The following is a 10288-nucleotide window of genomic DNA, read 5'->3' as shown; positions in this document are numbered from 1 at the left end:
TTGTTCTCTTAATAAGAATGTGTATTGGACCATTTTTTGTCCTGCTAAGCACTCAAAATGTAACAAGTACTTTTGTGTGTCAGGGAAAATGTAGGTGTAAAAAGAACATTATTTCTTTAGGAATGTATACAGTGGGGAGAAGAAGTATTTGATACACTGCCGATTTTGCAGGTTTTCCTACTTACAAAGCACGTAGAGGTCTGTAATTTTTTATCATAGGTACACTTCAACTGTGAGAGATGGAATCTAAAACAAAAATCCAGAAAATCACATTGTATGATTTTTAAGTAATTAATTTGCATTTTATTGCATGACATAAGTATTTGATCACCTACCAACCAGTAAGAATTCCGTCTCTCACAGACATGTTAGTTTTTTCTTTAAGAAGCCCTCCTGTTCTCCACTCATTACCTGTATTAACTGCACCTGTTTGAACTCGTTACCTGTATAAAAGACACCTGTCCACACACAAACAGACTCCAACCGCTCCACAATGGCCAAGACCAGAGAGCCGTGTAAGGACATCAGGGATAAAATTGTAGACCTGCACAAGGCTGGAATGGGCTACAGGACAATAGGCAAGCAGCTTGGTGAGAAGGCAACAACTGTTGGCGCAATTATTAGAAAATAGAAGAAGTTCAAGATGACGGTCAATCACCCTCGGTCTGGGGCTCCATGCAAGATCTCACCTCGTGGGGCATCAATGATCATGAGGAAGGTGAGGGATCAGCCCAGAACTACACGGCAGGACCTGGAGAGAGCTGGAAACCACAGTCTCAAAGAAAACCATTAGTAACACACTACGCCGTCATGGATTAAAATCCTGCAGCGCACGCAAGGTCCCCCTGCTCAAGCCAGCGCATGTCCAGGCCCGTCTGAAGTTTGCCAATGACCATCTGGATGATCCAGAGGAGGAATGGGAGAAGGTCATGTGGTCTGATGAGACAAAAATAGAGCTTTTTGGTCTAAACTCCACTCGCCGTGTTTGGAGGAAGAAGAAGGATGAGTACAACCCCAAGAACACCATCCCAACCGTGAAGCATGGAGGTAGAAACATCATTCTTTGGGGATGCTTTTCTGCAAAGGGGACAGGACGACTGCACCGTATTGAGGGGAGGATGGATGGGGCCATGTATCGCGAGATCTTGGCCAACAACCTCCTTCCCTCAGTAAGAGCATTGAAGATGTGTTGTGGCTGGGTCTTCCAGCATGACAACGACCCGAAACACACAGCCAGGGCAACTAAGGAGTGGCTCCGTAAGAAGCATCTCAAGGTCCTGGAGTGGCCTAGCCAGTCTCCAGACCTGAACCCAATAGAAAATCTTTGGAGGGAGCTGAAAGTCCGTATTGCCCAGTGACAGCCCCGAAACCTGAAGGATCTGGAGAAGGTCTGTATGGAGGAGTGGGCCAAAATCCCTGCTGCAGTGTGTGTAAACCTGGTAAAGAACTACAGGAAACGTATGATCTCTGTAATTGCAAACAAAGGTTTCTGTACCAAATATTAAGTTCTGCTTTTCTGATGTATCAAATACTTATGTCATGCAATAAAATGCAAATTAATTACTTAAAAATCATACAATGTGATTTTCTGGATTTTTGTTTTAGATTCCATCTCTCACAGTTGAAGTGTACATATGATAAAAATTACAGACCTCTACATGCTTTGTAAGTAGGAAAACCTGCAAAATCGGCAGTGTATCAAATACTTGTTCTCCCCACTGTATATATATATTTTTTAAATGTAACCTTTATTTAACTAGGCAAGTCAGTTAAGAACAAGGGCTTGGCCTACCCCGGACAACGCTAGGCCAATTGTGCGCCGCCCTATTGGACTCCCAATCACGGCCGGATGTAATGCAGCCTGGATTCGGACCAGGGACTGCAGTGACGCCTCTTGCAGTGCCGTAGACCACTGTGCCACTCGGGAGCCAAAATGAAGAATGTAGTGAAGTAAAAGTTGTCAAAAATAGAAATAGTAAAATTCAGATACCTCAAACTACTCAAGTGGTACTTTAAAGTATTTGTACTTAAGTACTTTACACTGACTGCAAGCAATACACAATATACCTCACCCCAAAAGATGCTGAAATGTTTTCGGCAGTTGGTAAGAGCCCATTTAGCACAGTTAGTTTTTTTACAGCTGTGCTTCCGTGATTGGTAGACCTTTGGAAAGAAAGTTTTAGCTGACTGGTTAAGCTCTGAAAGCAAAAGGCAATTAAACACATTTTGTTAAAACGCTCATCAAAGAGCATCTATACCATTTACAAGTATGGATAAAACAGCTAGTCATTCTCAATAAGGGAACCATTGGGAGGAGTATGCACCATAAATTCACACCGTAGCTCACCTTTCTGGAAAAGTGTGTGAGATGAGGGTGCGGCATAAGGGACATGTGGTGTTGGCGGGCCTGTTCTTGGCCAGCGTGTGGAGGCAGGGCTCACAGAAGATGTGGCCACGGGGGTTGCAGCTATAGGGGCTTAAGTAGACATCTAGGTACTCTCATTTGTTGTCACTGATCATTTGGACAAATAATGATTTCGCAGGTGCTCGCATCGTTTGAATTTTGGAAGGGGAGGGGACATTAACATCTCTTTTTTCCCTTTGCACATGATGTTCACATATGATATGAGAGCACTCCAATCAGTCTGTCGAGTGTCATTGTGAGAGAACACTCAGAGGCAATAGAGAGTCGTTCGTTTTGGGCAGAACTGAGGGCTTTTTGACATGCACTAGTCCCCCCAATTCAAATACCCATATCACAGAGACAGACTGCAACACATGAAGAGAGTGGTTTGTGGAAGGGCTTGAGATTAACAGCAATCAACCAAAACGAATTGAACTCCTCTTGGAACAAGAATAGCAACTTTATCAAAAACACAAAAATCAACCGCTAGTACAGACGTCTTCCTTACCGTTGCTTAACATTTTTTCATTGGTATGTGCAGTGCAAGTGTGTGTATCGCGCACCATAGCAGGGCATATTTATACTCCAGATTATAAATGAGCACCAAATATATTGCAAGCCCTGCACCAATAAAGCAGTGAGACAAACCTCAGAAGAAACCCTTCACGGCCACTGGCTGAAGAGCCTTACAGTAGCCACGTATGGTGACTTGAACCTGGGTATCTCCACAAGAGAAGGCGTTGCTCTTTTCTACAGGTCAGTCAGACCAGAACCAGAGTAGTACCTGTAGTCCACACTGCACAGTAGTGTAAGTGTCTCTCAATGAAATACACTGCAGCTCCTGTGTGGCTCAGTTGGTAGAGCATGGCGCTTGCAACGTCAGGATTGTGGGTTTGATTCCCATTGGGGACCAGTATGAAAAAAGGGGGGGAAAATGTATGCACTCTACTGTAAGTCGCTCTGGATGAGAGCGTCTGCTAAATGACTAAAATGCTATGTAAATATTGGCCACTGACAACCGAACAATCTCTCTGTTACATGGTTTAGATGATGGGTGACGACATTATCAAAGACGAAGGTGTAACTTTGCCCCTTTCCAGACACGGTCACAAAGCAAGGTCAGGAAATGTGTGCTTGTTGTAAACAGTGTAAAAAAAAAAAGGACTCCACTGTGGTCTTCTAGTCTGCTCAACAAAATGGTCAAAAATAATCTCGCAAAATACTAAACAAACTAACCTGTATGAATGTTTGATTTACCATTACACACATAACTCCATTATTCTGTCTTTCTTACCGGCACTTGTCTTTCTTACCGTGATCCCAAACCGGCTGTGCGTGTGTGCCATCATACATACATTTATTTTGTCCCCCCACACCAAACGCGATCACGACACGCAGGTTAAAATAGCAAACAAACTCTGAACCAATTATATTCATTTGGAGACAGGTCGAAAAGCATTACACATTTATGGAAATTTAGCTAGTTAGCTTGCACTTCCTAGCTAATTTGTCCTATTTAGCTAGCTTGCTGTTGCTAGCTAATTTGTCCTGGGATATAAACATTGAGTTGTTATTTTACCTGAAATGCACAAGGTCCTCTACTCCGCCAATTAATCCACACATAAAACGGTCAACCGAATCGTTTCTAGTCATCTCTCTTCCTTCCAGGCCTTTTCTTCTCTTGACTTTATATTTCGATTGGCAACTTTCATAAATTAGGTGCATTACCGCCACTGACCTCGTTCGTCTTTCAGTCACCCACGTGGGTATAACCAATGAGGAGATGGCACGTGGGTACCTGCTTCTAAAAACCAATGAGGAGATGTGAGAGGCAGGACTTGCAGCACGATCTGCGTCAGAAATATAACTGATTTCTATTTTAGCCTTTGGCAACGCAGACGCTCGTTGGTGCGCGCGAGCAGTGTGGGTGCAATAATTGAATAATGTAGATTTCTACATTTATTTTGCAACACTCGTGCATGCGACGTGAGCAGAATAGTCAGCCTGTTACAGTTGAAGTTGGAAGTTTACATACACTTAGGTTGGACTCATTAAAACTAGTTTTTCAACCACTCCACAAATTTCTTGTTAACAAACTATAGTTTTGGTAAGTCAGTAAGAACATCTACTTTGTGCATGACAAAAGTAATTTTTCCAACAATTGTTTACAGACAGATTATTTCACTTATAATTCACTGTATCACAATTCCAGTGGGTCAGTAGTTTACATACACTAAGTTGACTGTGCCTTTAAACAGCTTGGAAAATTCCAGGAAAATATGTCATGGCTTTAGAAGCTTCTGATAGGCTAATTGACATTATTTGAGTCAATTGGAGGTGTACCTGTGGATGTATTTTAAGGCCTACCTTCAAATTCAGTGCCTCTTTGCTTGACATCATGGGAAAATCAAAAGAAATCAGCCAAGACCTCAGAATTTTTTTTTAGACCTCCACAGGTCTGTTTCATCCTTGGGAGCAATTTCCAAACACCTGAAGGTACCACGTTCATCTGTAGAAACAATAGTAAGCAACTATAAACACCATGGGACCACGGAGCTGTCATACTGCTCAGGAAGGAGACGCGTTCTGTGTCCTAGAGATTAACGTATTTTGGTGCAAAATGTGCAAATCAATCCCAGAACAACAGCAAAGGACCTTGTGAAGATGCTGGAGGAAATAGGTACAAAAGTTTCTGTAAAACGGGTCCTATATCGACATTACCTGAAAGGCCGCTCAGCAAGGAAGAAGCCACTGCTCCAAAACCACCATAAAAAAGCCAGACTACAGTTTGCAGCTGCACATGGGGACAAAGATCATACTTTTTGGAGAAATGTCCTCTGGTCTGATGAAACAAAAATAGAACTGTTTGGCTATAATGAACATCGTTATGTTTGGAGGAAAAAGGGGGAGGCTTGCAAGCCAAAGAACACCATCCCAACCATGAAGCACGGGGGTGGCGGCATCATGTTGTGGGGTGCTTTGCTGCAGGAGGGACTGGTGCACTTCACAAAATAGATGGCATCATGTAGTAGGAAAATTAGGTGGATATATTGAAGCAACATCTCAAGACATCAGTCAGGAAGTTAAAACTTGGTCGCAAATGGGTCTTCCAAATGGACAATGACCCCAAGCATACTTCCAAAGTTGTGGCAAAATGGCTTAAGGACAACAAAGTCAAGGTATTGGAGTGGCCATCACAAAGCCCTGATCTCAATCTTATAGAAAATTTGTGGGCAGAACTGAAAAAGTGTGTGCGAGCAAGGAGGCCTACAAACCTGACTCAGTTACACCAGCTCTGTCTGGAGTAATGGGACAAAATTCACCCAACTTATTGTGGGAAGCTTGTGGAAGGCTACCCGAAACTTTAGACCCAAGTTAAACAATTTAAAGGTAATGCTACCAAATACTAATTGAGTATATGTAAACTTCTGACCCACTGGGAATGTGGTTTTTGCCCTAGCACTACACAGCTGATTTAAATAATCAAAGTTTAACCCCACGCCCCCAAGGAAATATAATTAGCACAATAAAATAATCCCCATAATAATCTGTCAGTTTAAGCTAGAGATATATGCATTGGATGCGTCTCAAACCACCACATCTGCCAATGATGCACTGCGGTGAAAGGTGACAGAGCTAGAGCAATGTTTGTCAGACGATGAGACATCCCGAAAATCGGTCTTCTCACAAAATCGTCTGTAGTAGGCTACAAATTATTATGACCCCTCTATGGAAAGATGAGACTCTCACGAACACGATGGTGTTCTCCCGTTCTCCCTTTCTATACATCTCTGTGAAAAGGGGAGACTCTCACAAACATGTACATATCGGTTGTTGCCCACAGGCCTCACAAGATTTGCCTTAAGGTCCCCCGATATCAGTTGAAAAAAATCTATGGAAGTACAGCACATTCGGAAAGTATTCAGACCCCTTCCCTTTTCAAGATTTTGTTACGTTACAGCCTTATTCTAAAATGGATTAAATAAAATGAAGTTATTGTCAATCTACACACAATACCCCATAATGACAAAGTGAGACATTTTCGCAATACATTTAAAATACCTTATTTACATAAGTATTCAGACCCTTTGCTATGAGAGTCAATTGAGTTCAGGTGCATCCTGTTTACATTGATCATCCTTGAGATGTTTCTACAACTTGACTGGAGTCCACCTGTGGTACATTCAATTGATTGGACATGATTTGGAAAGGCATACATAAGGTCCCACAGTTGACAGTGAATGTCAGAGCAAAAACCAAGCCGTGAGGTCGAAGGAATTGTCTGTATAGCTCCGAGACATGATTGTGTCGAGGCACAGAACTGGGGAAGGGTACCAAAAAATGTCTGCAGCATTGAAGGTCCCCAAGAACACAGTGGCCTCCATCATTCTTAAATGGTTGAAGTTAGGAACCACCAAGACTCTTCCTAGAGCTGACCGCCCAGCCAAACTGAGCAATTGGGGGAGAAGGGCCTTGGTCAGGGAGGTGACCAAGAAACCGATAGTAACTCTGACAGAGCTCCAGAGTTCCTCTGTTGAGATGGGAGAACTTTCCAGAAGGACAACTATCTCTGCAGCACTCCACCAATCAGGCCTTTATGGTATAGTGGCCAGACGGAAGCCACTCCTCAGTAAAAGGCATATGACAGCCCGCTTGGAGTTTGCCAAAAGGCACCTAAAGGACTGTCAGACCATAAGAAACAAGATTCTAGGGTCTGATGAAACCAAGATTGAAAACTTTGGCCTGAATGCCAAGCGTCACCTCTGCAGGAAACCTGGCACCATCCCTACGGTGAAGCATGGTGGTGCCAGCATCATGTTGTGGGGATGTTTTTCAGTGGCAGGGACTGGGAGACTAGTCAGGATTGAGGGAAAGATGAACAGAGCAAAGTACAGAGAGATCCTTGATGAAAACCTGCTCCAGAGAGCGCAGGACCTCAGACGGGGGCGAAGGTTCATCTTCCAACAGGACAATGACCCTAAGCACACAACCAAGACAACACAGGAGTGGCTTTGGGACAAGTCTCTGAATGTCCTTGAGTGGCCCAGCCAGAGCCCGGACTTGAACCTGATCAAATATCTCTGGAGAGACCTGAAAATAACTGTGCAGCGACGCTCCCCATCCAACCTGACAGAGCTTGAAAGGATCTGCAGAGAAGAATGGAAGAAACGATGCAAAGCTGCCATCAAGGCAAAGGGTGGCTACTTTGAAGAATCTCAAATATAAATATATTTTGATTTGTTTAACACTTTTTTGGTTACTACATGATTCCATATGTGGTATTTCATAGTTTTGATGTCTTCACTATTATTCTAAAATGTAGAAAATAGTAGAAAAATTCAAATAAATGAGTAGGTGTGTCCAAACTTTTGACTGGTACCGTATATGGAGACTGTTTAGTGCCAAAAATAAGGGGTTAAATACATTTTAAGAAAATAATAATACATGTTTCCTGATCCTTCTTATATTTCTCAGATATAGGACAGACACTTCAGAACAAACTTCCTTAAGATTTTTTAAGCTAATACATCATGTCATAGGGCTGACAGCCATCAATACAAATATATACAGTAGACCTACTAGTGACCAACATTATAGCAGCAGCACAAAAGTATAGCAAGCCAAAGTTGCCTAATAAGTAAAGTGCTCTGTGCATTCTTAGATTGTCTCGTCAATGACATATCAACAATGTGCTGACAAAAACAAAAACATCATCAACATATTACCATCGTCGTTGTCAACATCATCGTTATCCCTAGCCTACCTCCTTCTCGTCCCTGTATTCATGAACTTTATAAGGGAATGACAGGATTATTTGGACTGAAGCTACTGACCTTTAATACAGGGCATTTCCATGTAAAAGGCCCTATGAGGACCAATGTGTGAAGTTCATAGGAGCATATCAAATTGGGGGTCAAATGAAAGCTAAGAGTCTATATTTTTGGGAAATGAAAGCGTAGGTAAAAATGTTTTACAATTTTCAATCTTAAAAATGTGGAATAAGTAAAGGCTTTGATTTCTGGTGAAACGGATGGAAAAGGGGTCTTAGAAAACATCTAACAGAAAATTAAAGGGTATGAGAAACACATGAAAACACAATCATGTTGAATTAAAGACCCCTGCCAACTAAAATCAACACTTATATTTAGTTTTGGGGGAATAATTTGCCTTCTGTAAGTTCAAAATTTGCTATCGTTTGGGGCCAGAGCTCATTAGAATAATAGCCAGTGAAGAATAATACCCAAATATGCGAAGGAGGATATTGCATATTTCTACCTATTCAGGATACATCAACATCTGTGTAGTACAGATCAAGGACCTATGATGTAATTACCATTACCATAATTCTGTTACCGGGTGTAAATCCACTTCACTTCCTCCAGTTCAATAACCAAAATTGATTTTATTCAAACTGAAGGTGTCATGTCATAGCTGACACCCCATTCTTTCTTTGAATCTCAATTCGGAGAAGATATTTAACTGAGTTTTAGAAAAATGTTTTTCGCATAAAAAACTGAGGGAGATTTACATCTGCACAGTTCTTCCAGTAAATGTGTAACATTTTCAGTGGAAATTGTTTAAAGAAGTCATTGTGCATAGAGTTGTATGGTTTGTTAAAAGGGGCAATCAGCATTAGAAACAATAACAAACTGTTCTTCCCTGCTTCGATAAAAAGCTGAGGGATGGGTATGGAGAAATGTAACCACTCTCAAATTGATAGAGCTATGGATGCAAGTGTAACAGTATAGCTTCCATCCATCACCTCGCCCAGAACCAGGGACCCTCTGCACACATAGACAACAGCCACCCTCGAAGCATCGTTACTCATCGCTCCACCAAAGCAAGGAAACAACTACTTCAAGGTCTCAGAGCGAGTGACGTCACCGATTGAAACGCTATTAGCGCGCACCCCGCTAACTAGCTAGCTATTTCACATCGGTTACACTCACCTATCCATTTCACATCGGTTACACAAGGACTGACCTTCCATGATATCAAAATTACAGTTTTAACCATGTTTTGAGGCTATATAGTGTTTGTTTTGCATTTACTTTCTTTACAAACATTGACAATTAAAAAAATATATATTTCAGGTTCTGATGGGGTATGACATTTGAACTAAAGATCGTAAGGCATTAATAAGTTATATTCTTCAAGAATCAATGGGTACATATAATTAATGTATACGTACAAAAATGGATGTAGCAACTGCAGATTGCCCCTTTAAACTTTGAAATCAAATTTTGTAACTCTGTAAATCTGTTAACGTGGAATTTCCCTACACCCACCATTACTTGGATGTTTTTGCAGTCTAAGGCAGGGCACATCAGAGTAAACATCTCAGAGTATGGGTGCTGATTTAGGATCAGTTTAGCCTTTTAGTTCACAACGAATAAGAGTACATGGACAGGGGGGAACTGATCCTAGATCAGCACTCCTACTCTGAGATGTTTGATATATACGGCCTCTGAACAACTGCCTTGGGAGTCATAACTAGAATCATGTCCTATGTGCTTTCCATACACAATGCTAACTGGAAAAGTAACCCACTCTCACCCACCGGATGCATGTTCCGTCAACAAAGCCTTTACGAAACCTTCTGCAGCAGAAAATAGCCACCTTCCCTGGTTTGACCATGGAGCCCTATGTCTGATTCTGTGGCAGATGAGAACAGCAATGAAAAAGAGGGCACAGTAGGCTACAGGCCAACACACAGGCACGGAGCATCTCTTTCCTCCTAAGGAAAGGATACCAGAACATTGGATATTCGTAAATGTGTATTAATATGAATTTGGCGTACTATTTATTTTATAGGGATAGCCAATAACAAAACTATCCAGTTTGAGCTAACGTTAAATCCACCAAGCAAAAACCAAAACAACA

The sequence above is a fragment of the Salmo salar genome, chromosome ssa11, assembly GCF_905237065.1.
Source record: "Salmo salar chromosome ssa11, Ssal_v3.1, whole genome shotgun sequence".
In the NCBI taxonomy this organism is placed as follows: Eukaryota; Metazoa; Chordata; class Actinopteri; order Salmoniformes; family Salmonidae; genus Salmo; species Salmo salar.
This window is presented reverse-complemented; position numbering follows the sequence as displayed.